This window comes from Pseudochaenichthys georgianus, chromosome 15, assembly GCF_902827115.2.
Source record: "Pseudochaenichthys georgianus chromosome 15, fPseGeo1.2, whole genome shotgun sequence".
Classification (NCBI taxonomy): Eukaryota; Metazoa; Chordata; class Actinopteri; order Perciformes; family Channichthyidae; genus Pseudochaenichthys; species Pseudochaenichthys georgianus.
In genome coordinates, this window is record NC_047517.1 from 30168676 (window position 1) to 30184455 (window position 15780).

The 15780-nt window shown below is 39.7% G+C and overlaps 1 protein-coding gene across 3 annotated transcripts in view; it reads right to left on the minus strand.

The window, feature by feature from the left end:
* chrm3a (cholinergic receptor, muscarinic 3a) overlaps nt 1-15780 on the minus strand; it is a 67465-nt gene that overhangs the window by 38611 nt on the left and 13074 nt on the right. Inside the window, exon 2 of one of the 3 annotated variants that reach the window (XM_034100055.1) lies at nt 15415-15529. The exons of 1 other annotated variant lie outside the window; for it this stretch is intronic. The gene's annotated coding sequence lies outside the window, so the exon portion shown is untranslated. Of the gene's footprint in view, nt 1-15403; nt 15530-15780 lie in introns of those variants that run through there. One more of the 3 variants, XM_071205623.1, reaches the window with a different exon arrangement.

The following is a 15780-nucleotide window of genomic DNA, read 5'->3' on the forward strand; positions in this document are numbered from 1 at the left end:
TTCCCCAGCACCCCCCTTGATCTGATGATCAGATGCACAGACCACTGCGCCACCCGTCCCCCGACCTCCCCCTCTTCATCACTATCGAGGCCTACAGTAGCTTTTGATTTCCTCTCAATAGCTTTTACCTCTGCCTCATACTGCAGGACTTTGTGTCCCTCAGTTTTGGATGCTGACCAAAAACTCAGTCCTCACCCTCTAATGCTGATGTAAGGCTTTCCGTGCCTTCTGCCAGCTATGTGGATGTGCAAATATGGATGCATGCGCATCTGTAAGGTTATTTCTGACGCGCCGTACAGTACACTGTTCAAAGGTAGGAAGGCGAAAAGAAGACAGAGGAGGAATAGTAATGGACAGTAGAGTGTATTATGGCAGAGAGAGCTGGATGATAATTGTCTTTTTTTTCTTAAGACGCTGCCGTTTCCTCAAAGTAACAATGGAGACATTTCAAGAGATGTTAGAGACTGGTTAAAGCTTTGCTGCTGAAATCCACTGGGAAGAGAAATAATCCACACTTTAAATCGTGGCTTTTAAATCAAATCAAATGAGTGCTTCTAAATGAGCTGAATTCCGCCTGAAAAAATGAATTGTTATCCAATTCCAACAGTACTTTGAGCTGATCATGAATATTCAGACCCCAGCCAGCTCGAACTGACCTCAGTCTCACTGGGGGAAGGAAATGTTGGAGAGCAGACATGTTTGACTGGGCATACAAATCCACTTTAACACAACGTTAGCTTTTGCAAATAAACCAGGCAGCACACGCCTGCAAATCAAATGTTGAGCGGACTTTTGATGTAGGGTCTGTTAAGGCTAATACGTTGGTAATGCTCTGCTGGTTATGTCCCAAGAGAGACACTTAAGCTACATGCATTTAGCTAACGAAATATGTGACTTACATAAGCATCTCCAGGGAAGACAAATCCTCTGGAGGGCTTTTTCTCTTTTCAGCTAAAAGGGGATGGTCTCTGAATCAATGGACAGTCATTAACTGCTGGACAGGGTGGTATTCTTGGCTCCAATCATTCACAGGGAAAGTGACTGTGAGCATTATTGCACCTCACAAATCACACTGTCAGTTAGCTTAGCTGATGGACAAGGAGCAGCAGGGCTTCAATTTGTTGTGAAATTAAAAATATATTTTACATGAAGCTCCATTAAAGTCGCATTTTTTCTACATCAGGCAAAAAACTGCCATTTCCATCCTTTTGACAATCTCATAGCTTAAAGACAAGAACAGAGCCAGTATAATGCTAGAAGATTAACAGAACAGGACCATTTTAAATGAACATATAACACAGCATAAACATTTATTGTAATTGCAATCAAATCTGTTGATTAACGATGCAAGCAACATTTTATTATCTGTCTTCTGCTTTAAAGCAAGTTATTCTGAACACGACACATAGTCTTACGAGAATGCTGTGTATTCCGTGTAATAGAACATTGTGATTTCACCGGAGAAAAAACCCACTTCAAATTGTTTGTTATCTCCGACCAAGACTCCCTTAACTACTTATTTTACATAAATTGTAGAAGAAAAAGAAAATCAGCACATTCTCAACATGTAGAAGCAGGCTTTCTGCTTTAAAAGCTATTTGAATTATTCACCCTCATTTTCTTGACTAATCGATACATTATTTAAGCTTTACCGCTAATACAGAATGGTGAGTGGATACATTTCGATAACATGTTAAATACCTGACAAATAAGGAACCTCATTGTCTTGATACAAAACGCACAGTTCTGCTCATTGATGTTAAACAATGCCTGCTGTCTCAGTGTAGACGGCATTGAACATCTCTGAAGACAGAATGTCTCTTCTTATCACACGCTGGTTTCCATCACGTTCTCAAAAATCTTTCACTGTCGGAATCAGTGCAATATATTCTGTGCAAATCCAAAGCAGCTGGCAAACACAGCAGAGAGTCAAATATGTTGGCCGCCGCCGCAGAACCAGCAATAACTCTGATTCATGTTGATTCATGTTTTCCTCAATGCACCGGCAAATGACTGGCATTCCAATTACTTATCATGTGTTCTCGTCTTGATTTACTGCAAATGAGAAGTGACAATGTAACTCTAGCATTATAGTTTATTTGTTTGCTTCGGGCAATGATACGAAATAGAGAAATTCCCCCTCGGAGCGTCTTATCAATGTTTGGAGACGGAGGCAGCGCTCCTCAGCGTGTGCGATCGCTCATGCACCCACACACATAGCGGGAGCCTCATAAAGTACGGAAGCTTAAGAGCCTATAGCTGCTCAGGCATAACACTTTCCATGTGTACAGTTTGGAGAGGAGGAAGGTAATGAGTCAAATTGCTTTGCTAAATGGAGGGGGCTGGTGCTCTGGAGTATAACACTGCAGAGGTGACCTCAAGGGGCCCTGCACTTTACTCCGTTCTCCTTCTCTCTGCTGATGGGCAGGATTCAGCGGGGATGTTATCGACAAGGTTACACGGGTTTATCACTGTAAGGAGAATTCAAAGTAACAGACAGAGGAGGAAGGTGGGTCTGAAATGTCACATTGATATGCAAACTATAAAAATCACTTAGATCTATCCATAAACACACAACATGGGGTACAATAATGTAAAAGAAAACCATTTGGTCTGATATTAAGACATTAAAAGTTAAACCAATTACTTTAGTTTCTCCAAAGTTACATTAACATAATTAGCCCAACAATTCCAATATTGTTTCCTTTGATGAGCTGATAAAGAAGACACAAGACGGACAGGGATAATAATAATTGAGAGCATTAACTTTGTTTGGCCTAAGCTGATGTAACGGGGGAAGTAATGCAATCATTGGCTTTCTGTAAAGTCGAATGCTCTGTGCGTCTGATTTAAACAGCCACATTAGTGTTTTCAACACAGCAGGACAAGATGGATGGGATCTTAAACATGCAAGTTAATTGCCGTTTTCCATAAGAACAGATGATTCATCAACATAGATGTAGAATAGATAACATGACACAGCGGGCAGTAGAGTAATACACCGGAAAACAGAATCAATCACATTGAGTCTTGAGCATGTTGCAAATTCAGAGTAAATTGTGTGTGAGGTCAAGATATAGAGACTTAATCATGTCCCTCGTGAAAGCTAAATAATGACTAATGACGAATGACTTCAAACATTAAGCTTTAAAGGACGTCCATGAGAAAAAGTGATTATGCTAACGAGAGCACGTTCCCTCTACTGGCTGCTTCAAAGTGAAGCCTAAACCGCTGGATTGATATTCCTGCTCGGAGCCGGACAAACAGAGAGGGCTGGAGGGTACATCTGAAGCCAGTCACACACAATGCATGTGTGCTTAAGTGTGTGTTCACAAATGTTATGTGTCTGTCTCTGTGTGTGAGTGTGTCTTTTTTTAGCATCTGATCCTAATACCTGCAGATGTTGGAGCCATTTGCTCCCCTGCCAATCAAAGGCCAGAGCAGAATGCCAGTCCCTGAGAGCCAGGCAGCTCACCTGTATCTCAGCATCACTCCGATCACACTGTGCTCCATCTACGCCTGGAGCCGTTTCATTAAGTCACACAATGGGCTTTACAAAAAATAACATACATTACCAAAGGAAAGCTGGCTCGTGTTTGAACATATCTGGGGGTGCTTCATGGAGTTTTTGAAAATAATGTTGGTAATGATCAATAAAACCAAAGACCGGGGCGGGGAGGGGGGCAACGGGCATAATATTATAAAGTGTAGTAGCCCACGTCATATTCTTTCAGATCTCTGTACTTTGTTATCCCTCTATCATCTGTATACTGACCTCTATTACATGCCTAATCATTTGATTACACTGTATCTGCCACCTAGACTGACCTTGTAATGTATGTGTAATGTTCGTTATATTTGAAAACTTCGATACAAATATTGTTATAAAAAAAAAAAGTCACACAAAGGGAACATTGTCCCAGAGTTAAAGCACCATTTTTCAATTGTGAGTCCAAGCATCAAACTGTTATACCTTCAATACGTTTAATCTATACACTAAGATCTGTAAGAAATCCTCTGCCAGGAGTAAAGACTCTCGCTCTAGGATTTCAGTGCTGATTGATTTTGCACCCGACCGTTCAATTGTAAATGACACATTTATCAGTCACTTTGGGCAGAAGATTCACGATCAGCATCTACTCTGAAAACTTGATGTCCTCTTTTTATAAATCTGTGTAGCTTACAGACACACTTTTGTTTTCGTTTTCAACATGCGTGGAACTCAAGGATCTGCTCTTACATATTACATCATTGCTTGACAGCTAAAGTCCAGTACGTTTATGCTTCGTCTGACAAAATAAACGACTATATAGCAAAGGAACTAATGAATGTATGGGCGATGATGGTAGTAATAGAACTGTGAAGGATTACCACAGATTCTTCAAAATACTTCCAAAATGAATAAAACATGAAAACGATAGAATGAATCTATATATAGCGTCTTTGGAGGGCTCCATATGTGATGTGTAAAGAATATATAGCATTATACATTTATCATCATAAAGGTCAAGCAAGCTTTTGCAGAGTTAATAGCTTTTTCCAAACGGACTGGAATGCTATTACATTACGTTTCTACAGGTTAGGCACCTCTCACATCGCAGCAGAACAACAGAACATGACAGCAGCTACTGGATGGTACTTTTTGACATCAATTATCCACCTTATCCAATAACAACGCTGAAAGAAGAATACAGGTAAGGGGTTAGTGAGATACTGACATCATATTTGACATTTACACTCAATCCTTCACATTGGATGTCTCAGAAAAGACTGCAGCACATAAAGACCTAGTGTAAACTCATATTCTCCACTCTGGTCATTTCAAAGGATATCTTGTCTGCAGACCTGCACCTTGATAGACGGGCGTTTCAGCAATCACTCAGAACCAGTCCAACCATAAAAAGAGAAACTCCAAAAACATCCGCGGAACAAAAATCATCGCCGGGTACGTCACGGAGACATGCGTCCGTTCCAATTGCATTGCTAATTCTGGCACAGATTAGCATAGCCTGTAAAGAATTGCTGATATCACTAAAACAGGCTATACTAATTAAAGCCAGAATCATCAATCAGATCTTCCGACACCTTGACCCCTAAAATCGGAAAAGGGTTTCAAGCATAGCTATAGTTGTAAATGAATCAAATGTTAGCATTAGAAGGTGAGTAATGAATTGGGAGATAAAAGAAAAAGCACACAAGATTATGAATACCAATACTTTAATTCCTGAATATATTTGACAAAAAACATTCATTACATATTGGAAAAACGAACTTTTTTCCATCCTGGTAAAGCGAAGTGGAATGGAAAATACTTCTAGTTTGCAAATCCCTTTTACCAAAGGTGTTGTGGCTGAACCTTTGCAGACAAGAAATAATGAAGCTTGAATTTCACCTAGCATCTCAGTGCTATTTGTGCTTTTTGAAGCTAATTTAAAAGACTAATATGCATACATTTGGCCCTAGCTACGCAATTAAGCCTCAATTCATAAGGTCCTAATGATCAGCGCCAGTAGTCACCCAGTAACAGTGAAACCATTAGCGTTCTCAGAGATATAGTGGCAATTAAAGCGCATTCATGGGGCGTTATGTCCAGTATGTCCATTCATCATGGCGGCATTGAGTGCTGTTTTTATGGATATTGAAACCGAAATATGTTTTCTCTCTCATGTTTAAATTCCTTGCCATATGTTTTGAGTAATGCCTCTGCAACTCTTTGGTCAGAGCTTGTACTGTCACAACCTACAAATGTAATTTGTACTTTCTCTCTGCCCCTGCTCTGCCTTCTGTGAGTGGTTGCAAGTGATGTGCAATTCATGGAGGTATCAGTGACCGGAAACCACGCTTTGTGAATTCACCCCTGACTGTTCAACACATGGTGCATTTCTGTTCAGAGCAGCTCTGGAGCAGAGAAAGGGTCCACAGGACAGATGCCCCCTCGCTCTATAAGCAGTCTTTATCACACAGAATTAGAATCTGTGAGTTATAATGCACCCAATGCCTTATACCAGGACCAGTTTCTCTTAATAGATGTCCTGTTGAAAAATAATTAAGGAAAGGAAAGAGAAAAGTGGGTAAGGGCGGTTGTGAGACAGACAGGGAACAACTAAGGAGAGGGTTAGGAGAGAAAAGAACTGCGTTTTGAGATAAGAGAAATTTACATTTGGTTACAGCTCAGAATCATTTGGACAAAAATACAGAATTTTCGACATAGCGGAACAACAATGAGTAAGAAAGATGAGAAGAGATGACGGCCCATGTGTTTGTTGGGTTGGCTTTTGAAACCTTTGTGAAAAAACTTGAGAGGGTACGTCTGTTTGTCAGGACAGACAATTAGCACTGATAATGCTCAGCTAAGAAGTCTAAATACTTTACTGTCTATCTGTAATCCTTTATTATAATAATGATACATACGATATGATATTACTTTATTTGTCAGATCAAATCTGAAATTTGACTTGCGTCACAGCAGCTCCATGTCCAACATCAACAGACACATATCCAGATACAGGTCTAAGATACAGTGTTGAGAAGATACAGTTGATTAATTCATCACCATGCTATTATGACGCATACCTTGATTTCTATCATTAACTTTGTGAAGGGAACATTCCTGAGGGGTTGTGTAAACCAAGTAGTATGAAAGAAGACCAAAAGCGGAAAGGGAGAATGTGTTTGCTCCTTTCAAGCTGGATTTATTTATACATGTGAGGGAGAAATACAAAATGCACAACCTATTCCCTTTTATTTGTGTGGCTGTAGCTTAAACGTCTTGGAAAAGCCTTTGACATGGAAAACAGGACATGTTGTTGTGGGAATGTCATTGCTTTTTGGTCATAAATGAAATAAATGGACATGTAAGGATATTGATTTGTTAATGGCGCGTGAAGTAAACATGACTTTTTTAAACCGAGTTGGATGGCAATAGGTTTGTAAAAACGAAAAGGTATAATTAAAGCCATTTGGATGTATCCATTGGAGACAGTGAATGTCTGTACAAAATGTAATGGTAGTCGACAACAGTTAGAGAGATATTTCAGTCTGGAACAAAGTGCTGAGACTAACCGACCAGCACCGCCGTCCCAATAAACAAGCCACGGCTATCCAATTTCTTTTGTTGCAAACTTTTACTTCCCTTAGTTTTATCGATCCAGCAGTGAAACACCAGCGATGCTGTTCTTTATCAAAGAGAAGCAGAGAGATTCTAAACTAAAGTCAAGACCGGGCTGCAAATTGATATAGAAATAGAAAGCCTAAAAACCATTGATTAAAGGGAGTTTTTCCTTTTCCAAATAATATTCTGCTATTGTGTTATTCCACTCTGTGCTGCCATGTTCCAGTCAATAACCTTTAGTGGTAAAACAACACTTTTAGTGGAATGGAGTCAATACAATGTCCTGAATAAACTATTTGCTTTTAAATGGACTGTTTTAAAACATTTATTTCTACATGTAATTGAGTGCTGTACTCAAACCACTAAAGTGTCATTTGTACTGCCTGTAATTATTCTTAAATGGCATCATGATGTTGTGTAAAGAAGCTACACTCTTTTCATCCAGATTTGAGCAGTAGTGATTTCTTTATTTCCAAGTGTTGTTTCCCGTAGAAAAACATTTCATGCTACAAACACCTACAGCTAAATCCATCTTTTTTCCCTTTAAACTGTGGGTTTTCTCCGGAAGTTTTTCCTTGTACGATGTGAGGGTCTAAGGACAGAGGGTCTCGTATTGTCATACTGATATTCTGTACACACTGTGAAGACCACTGAGACAAATGTAACATTTGTGATATTGGGCTATATAAATAAACATTCATTGATTGATTGATTGATGATAGCCAACAAAAAGGAATGTGTAGCAGGTATACTTTAAGATGTATGAAGGGTCCCAAGAGAGGGGATTGTGTATAGAAGGTAATAAATATTGCAGCATGCACTGTACAGAGGGTAGACTACAGAACTGTTTCCACCGATGCATTCCACAACCGCAGAATAACATGTCTGTGGGTTGACTGAAGAGCTGCATGAATCGAAAGCCACCACATAAAAATATATTTATGCCAAGGGAGAAAAAGTGGAGAGATACATCTGGACACTGTCTCCAGCAGGTATGGGACTGTGTGTTCTGGAAGCTGAAGTAGGAAGGATAATAAAACAAGGGAATTTTGTGGTGGGAGGAGCAAAAAATGGAAGTGAGGGAAAAAAAATAAAAAATATTGTCAGTCTTAAAAGTATTATTCAAAGAAATGTTTCTTAAGATTAGGAAAGTGCCTTATTTCCCCTTTAACTTTCACTATGGGCATAATATAGGTATGGACATAAACATAACATATAAGTGGGTGGAAAAAGGTTGTTAAGACAGAGTGACTCAAGTCCATGTGCTAAAATGTCCCCTTACACAAAATGAACAATACATAACCTGCAAATGGAAGCTGTAACCATCCAGTGTTCACAGTTATTACTTTACCTGGCAAGCAAAAACTGCTAAGTACAAAAAAAGGACCGCCTACACAAACTTACAGTATGAACACCTTTTAAAAGGTGCTATGATGTTGCTGTAAATGAAGACAATCATCCAGAGATAAGGCAGAATAAGGCGAGTAGACCGTTTCTATACCGTAGCTCACAATTTCTAACATAAATATACGTTGATAATGTTGGTTTTCTTTGGCTTGTGCAGTCATATGCGTTATATAAATATAAAAGATAGGGATGATGGAGAGGTTAGAAAGTCTAAGTAGTATAGCTTTCTACAGGAAAATACTTTTCCTATATCTATGAAGCGCCCGAAAGGCATAATAAGTTCACAGATAATATAAGGCAGGAACACCAAAGATATAGAGGATTACTGCTGAGCATATAGGGCAAGTTTCCTGCAGCAGGAAAACTCGATCACAGAAAAGTCAAATTGCTGTGGAGCAAACATATCGACTGAAAGAGGCAGACATTTGGGCAGAAGCTGCCTCTGGACAAGGCAGTCAGTGGAGGAGCTGCTGAAGTGCAGGAAAGGGACTTGGCTAAAGGGTTGTGCAATATGGAAGGAAACCAAATTAGATTTATTACCAGCAACATCATCATGTACCATCATCCCCCCAAATCTCAGTGAGGGAGTGAGAAAAGACAAGTGAATACTGAGGACATTTTTAAAACACTAGATGCAGTAAAACTGTGCAAAAGCCACCGTTATGTTATTATAAATCGGTTAACAGTAGACATTATAGGATGTATTAGTATCGCATATCACACTTATGTATACTTTAGTGAGAATGACATGACTCAGTCTTGACATGACGGCACCTTTAGGCTGTGACATCAGAACAAATATGACAGCCATGGGTCTGCAGTGTTGCAGCTGTGCCACTTTCCCTTTCCTTAACGCCCATGACTTCTTCAATCTCTCCCCAAAGGCTTCACTTCAAACCCACAGACTCAATCACAGCACCCCTGTGGTTTATGAAGCTCACCACTGTCCACTGAATCAAATAACAAGCATGAAAACAGGTCTACACAGTAAAGAATGGAAAAGACATAGATATCGGGCCATATGACAGCAAAGAAGTTACAAAAGTCACTTTCTTTCTATTTCAGCCACAGTTGCGCTGCTTTTCAGGCGCTGCAATTGGTTAAACACTTTAGAACAAACGTGAAAGCTCTCCAAAGTATGTTCCAACGAAGCCAACAGACAATCAACATTTAATGAATAGTATACAAAATATTATGTATATCTGTGTTGAGTTAGTGTAAAAGAAGGAAAAAAGGAAAAAGGAAGATTAAATGGTTCGGTCAAACAAACTGTATCCAAGCTGTTTTGCTTACACTGCATCTAGTATTCAACGTGCCACTGTGTTACATACATATAAAATATTTACTCTGGTATTGCAAAATATTAAATATTTAAGGACTTGGATCAGGATACTGCACAAAAAACATGATTAGTATTCCTAAAAAACACAGAACCTTGGCAACGGCTTACACACTTTCAGCTGAAAAAAAAACTATTAATGAGAAATGAGATACTAACTTGGTAGAGAGTTTTTCAGGAGATTGTAAACAAAAATAATTGTTTTTAAAATCCTTAATCCTGCTTAAATTATATCAAAACACTGTGTGGAAGGTGAAGACTACAGCAGAGTGAGATGTGTGTGCGTGTGCGTGTGCGCGTGTGTGTGTGTGTGTGTGTGTGTGTGTGTGTGTGTGTGTGTGTGTGTGTGTGTGTGTGTGTGTGTGTGTGTGTGTGTGTGTGTGTGTGTGTGTGTGTGTGTGTGTGTGTGTGTGTGTGTGCGTGTGTGTGTGTGTGTGTGTGTGTGTGTGTGTGTGTGTGTGTGTGTGTGTGTGTGTGGACTAGCATTACTATACTTGTGGGGACCTACATCTGTTTACATAGTCACGTGTGGGGACTCACCTCCCTTATGGGGACAAATTGGAGGTCCCCATGAGGGGAATCATTCATTTTAGGGTGAAGACTTGGTTAGGTTTAGGGTAAGGGTAAGGTTAAGGGTAAGGGTGTTATGGTTAGGGTTAGGCATGTGTTGGTTATGGTTAAGGTTAGGATAAGTCTCCAGGAAATGCATGTAAGTCAATGTAATGTCCCCTAAAGTGATGTATACATGTGTGTGTGTGTGTGTGTGTGTGTGTGTGTGTGTGTGTGTGTGTGTGTGTGTGTGTGTGTGTGTGTGTGTGTGTGTGTGTGTGTGTGTGTGTGTGTGTGTGTGTGTGTGTGTGTGTGTGTGTGTGTGTGTGTGTGTGTGTGTGTGTGTGTGTGTGTGTGTGTGTGTGTGTGTGTGTGTGTGTGTGTGTGTGTGTGTGTGTGTGTGTGTGTGTGTGTGTGTGTGTGTGTGTGTGGACTTATTGTATGAGAGATGTCCTTACTTAGTCGAGGATTATTCTGTAATAGCGAGTGTGCGCCCCTGAGAACTGCAGCTGAATACATTTTTTAAAATGTTTGAAGTATGATAATGCAGAACCCTGCTGCCTAATGAAGTTCCACTGGTTTTCTTCACAATAACTCACCCTTTTGTTCTCAGTGGAAAACCATCAGTTTGACTGTGACAGACCTGGTTAGCTAGAAACAGCCAAAAGAGACAGACGGTCAGAATATAACAGCTTGTGGCTTCAAAAATGTAAACAATTTGAACGTTTTCTGGACATAATGATGCATTTTGCATCCATGCAAGAATTAAGACCAACTTAGATCTAGTGCAGCGTGGGTTTACAGTGACTTCTTCAAAGGAAAACGTTTTAATGATGGTCAAATGTCATGTCCCAAAGTTTCTGGAATATCTATTTACTTCTTTGTTGAAAATATTTCCCCAGTGATCTCTCCAATTGTGGGTGTCAGTTAAACGAAAACCAATGCTTACTATGAGCCACTATCATGAAAGTCTAATACATGTAACAATGTTACCAATGAAACAGATAAGATAGAAGAAGCATCGAGCAGACACATTATTTCAGACAGGTAATCATATTCCCAGGAATGAGATGACAGAAATGGTTTATCTGTGCTTTCCTACACTCGCACGCCTCAATGTGCTCATTCATTTCTCTTGTAAAGCCATGTCTGTGCCTTCTGCTACTGAGGACCTAATTAAATGAAGGCTGACTGAATTGTATCCAATGTTCCAATGCTTTTAACCAGTCCTGCTGTTGGACATTCACAAATACACTGGATGACAAACTGTAAACCCACTGAACTCTATATGGATCCTCAACACTGAGCCTATGCTTCCTTTTCCCCCCTGACTAATGAGCTCGTAAAAGACGTTTTTTTATAAATGTTTGCTAGATTTCCATGTATTTTCTTGTGTTTGTTCCATTTACATAGATTGTGTTGATTATAGCCTGAGGTTCTTTACTCTCATATGGATGCAAGTCTGCTATCAATCACTGCCTCAGTGCAAACATGATTTCCATAAACAAGCACTCACGCCAACGGCTACATTTAATAGTAACTTTTTTGTGGATAAGTTGAATTGAATTCTGCATTTTATCAGAGAAAAAGCTTTGCCACAGGATGCACTGTGTACATACAAAATCAGCATTGTTTCTCTTACACTCAGGAAATGTGTCGCCTTAAAAAATGTGTATAGCTTTAAAACTCTCTCCATTTGTTTTCATTCAGAATATAAGGACCACAGAGAATGCAAAATATTATTTGTGGTCAGGGACACTCAAAAAACAAAAGTTTTGACGCAAGCTTTAGGCTATGGATCAATACAAAAACCTAACCTACAGCACACAACAAACATATTAAATATTATTCCTTTTTGTTTTCACCCCCCAAGTAAAAACCTGTCCTTTACATGTGCAGTATGATCTTTGCCATACTTGATTATAAAACAGAAATACAGGGCCTGGATGCCATTATGTCCGCTGCCAGGTCACAAGTGTAATTTCAGGCCGTACAACCATCATGCCGGCCGCTCTAATCTGTCTCTGACACGCATATCTATCCTGCTGCGCTAACACACTGTCTTCAACATTTCACTGGTACTCATTCAAAATCAAACCCCTTGTCTCAATCAAATCACACATACATTGTGTTCATGCAGCAAAGCTGACATTACTACAGGCCATTTATGTATAACGGCCCCTAATCCCGTTGCATATTATTAAAGATCACATGTATTATTAGTTGCAGTAGTGGAAGTAGGATTAGTGTTTCGGTATTGTGGTTCTTTTTACAGGATATTTTCAATATTATGTTTGTTTATTTTAGTGCGCTGATAATTAGATTCTGCAGATAATAACTTACAGATGGTTAGCACCCTCCACTGAGTGCTGCTTCCCTATATGGGCATTGGCTTATGCTAATAACAAACTTCCTGGAATGTGCATCCAAATTATCATGAGGCAAGATGCATGGGTACATTTTATTTTATTGGCTTTATGGATGAGACACAGGGTTCTCTCTTTCTCTGATTTAACGAAAGGTTTATGTTATATATTGTTCTTATTTTTTAACAAAGCCCAACACTGAAATTAGCCCATTAAATAGCACTGCCTCTGTAGCCAAACAAGCATAGACCTCCAATGTTGCCCAAAAACCGACTACTGTAAAAACACATCACCGAGCCTCGCTGTTGCACAAGCTGACATGTCCCCTAATTATGATGAATAGGTGCATCATAGTATATTTTGAGACTATCCCACATAAACCTCCCTGCACTGGCTTCCGGTAACTGCTAGAATTCACTTCAAGACACTGGTACTTGTATACCATGCTGCGAATGGATCTGGCCCTTCCTACATCCAGGACATGGTTAAACCGTACACCCCAGCGCGTGCACTACGCTCTGCATCAACCAAACGACTCGCTGCACCCTCACTGCGAGGGGGACCCAAGTTCCCATCAGCAAAAACACGTGGGTTTGCTATCCTGGCTCCAAAATGGTGGAATGAGCTCCCCATTGACATCAGGACCGCAGAAAGCTTACACACCTTCCGGCGCAGACTGAAAACTCATCTCTTTCGACTCCACTTCGAGCGATAGAATTACTAACAAATAACTGCTAACAGAGCACTTATATACTAATAAAGGACTCGCTTATCTATAGCCAGTTGAGTAGCACTTTAAATACTTGGCTCTATGAAACCTGATGTACTTATATGATTCTGTTTTCTTCAAGGTTGTGTCTTCCTGGTCGAATGTACTTATTGTAAGTCGCTTTGGATAAAAGCGTCAGCTAAATGCAATGTAATGTAATGTAATGTAAAGTAATGCAATGTGTGGAAGCTAAGTGTGTATTTATCTGCAGCAACAAACAAAAAATTCCACAAAAATACACCATGTAGTGAACCAGCTTCAGTACCCAGCTAATTTAAAAATATATACATATACAATAGATTTATTCTGTTTAATTCTTCACTAGGAACAATAGGGTTAGGGCTGAGTGCCATAGACAGAGAAGGGTGATTCGATGTAGTGATGTGCAAGAACATTTGTTGTTGTTTTTATCTTTCTAATGGGAATCCTGACAATGAAAAAATAGAATAATGGCCGCCTCATTTACTCCCTCAGAGCGGATATAGACAGCAATTTGGTAAATGGAATGCATTTATACAGCACTTTACTCCATTTAACAGAGAGGACGGGCCATCATGAAACACATGCATGGAGACAATGAAGGTCTTTGCTGTCTGATCAATCCCCATCATGATATGTTTTTCACACACATGCTCACACACAGTGTTGGGCAAGTTACTTCCAAAATGTAATATAGTGCATATTACTTATTACTGTCTTTTTTAAGTAATAAATTACATTACAATATTACTGTCTCTGAAATGTAATGAGTTACACTACTTTTATATTACTTTTGAGTTACTTTCACCAAAATAACCGCAAAAGAATGGCTAGGTATTTTAAATGCTAACATGTAGTTTAGTGCAGCTCGTTATACATCCAATGAAGGGCAATGTGGTTTAGCATAACAACTGTGTAGGCCATTAAGGCTACTAACAACTTTTATTACACGGCTTAGTTGAATACTCGATTCTGATTTTAAATTCTTAACATGTGACATGTTGTAATACAGTACAGACCACTTTCAAGGACTATAATGAAGGTTGCTAAGGAGGATCAAGAAAGAGAAAGGAAAAGAGGTTAAAAGACGGAGAGCTGGGCGTCAGATAAGTCACCAGAAGAAGGCAGAGAGGAAGTAAACAATAAGAGGAACACGGAATGGGCTCTGTAGTTTGTTTAGTATATGGCCGTGTAATAAGCGGGATAATGTGCAGCGAGTCGGTCATTATGGGGAAAAGAACACCCGACAGGCTGATCAGGGAACCCGACGCGACGTGGAGGGATCTTGATGAGCCTGAAGGGTAAACACCAGGTTTACTAATCTACCCCCACATCTACCCGGTGTCGGAATGTCTCGCGATGTTAGTGAATTCTTAAAAAACAAAACACCATTTCATTTTGGGTTAAAATGTGTTGTAACTGCGTTACTGAGAATTGTAACGGGTAGTATATTACCCAAATGTCATTAGTAATGCGTTACATTACTTCGTTACAGCAAAAATGCATACATTACTGTAACTCTGTTACTTGTGTAACACGTTACACCCAACACTGCTCACACACACACATGCTTAATTTAGAAATGAAGCCTCGTTTTTGTATTTTTATCCTGACTAGTTATCAACATATTGGGCAAAGGAGAAAATGGCATGTCCTAAGCTTGGATGAGTGGATCAATGATTCAGTGGGGAACTTTTTCTATTCAAAGATATCACTGATAAAAGCCAAGACAAATAAATTAGAGATATGGTTCTGTTTTAGAGGACTTCATTTAAAATGTCTACTATAACATGCACATTGAGCTTGGAGATGCACTTTGTGCCAAATGCTGACAGAAGGGGGAAGATGGTGTCATTTGTGAATACGAGAAGAGATTCTCTTACTCTTAACTCACCAAATGTTTTGGGGAGGTGAAGTGTCTGGAGGTCACCTTTCAGCGGAGTGCCTTTCGGTGTCCATGATGTCTACTGCGGGTGCAAGATTATACTCCTCCGAGCGGATCGTGGTGTCTGGGAGGCAGACAGGGAGCAAAGGGGCAGAGGGAGAAGGAGAGAAAAAGGCAAACAGTTTAAGAGGATGAGTCCAAATTAGGAAGTCTAACACCTAAAGCTCGCTATATCTTTTAGCTTTTCAAACGACAGGCAAGCTTCAACAGTTGGAAAAACACATCACGACACATCATTAACGTTTCAGCCAAAAATGACTTCTCATTCTCTCCATGAAACATACATGTAGCCTTTTACAGTAGAGCCAAAGGTCA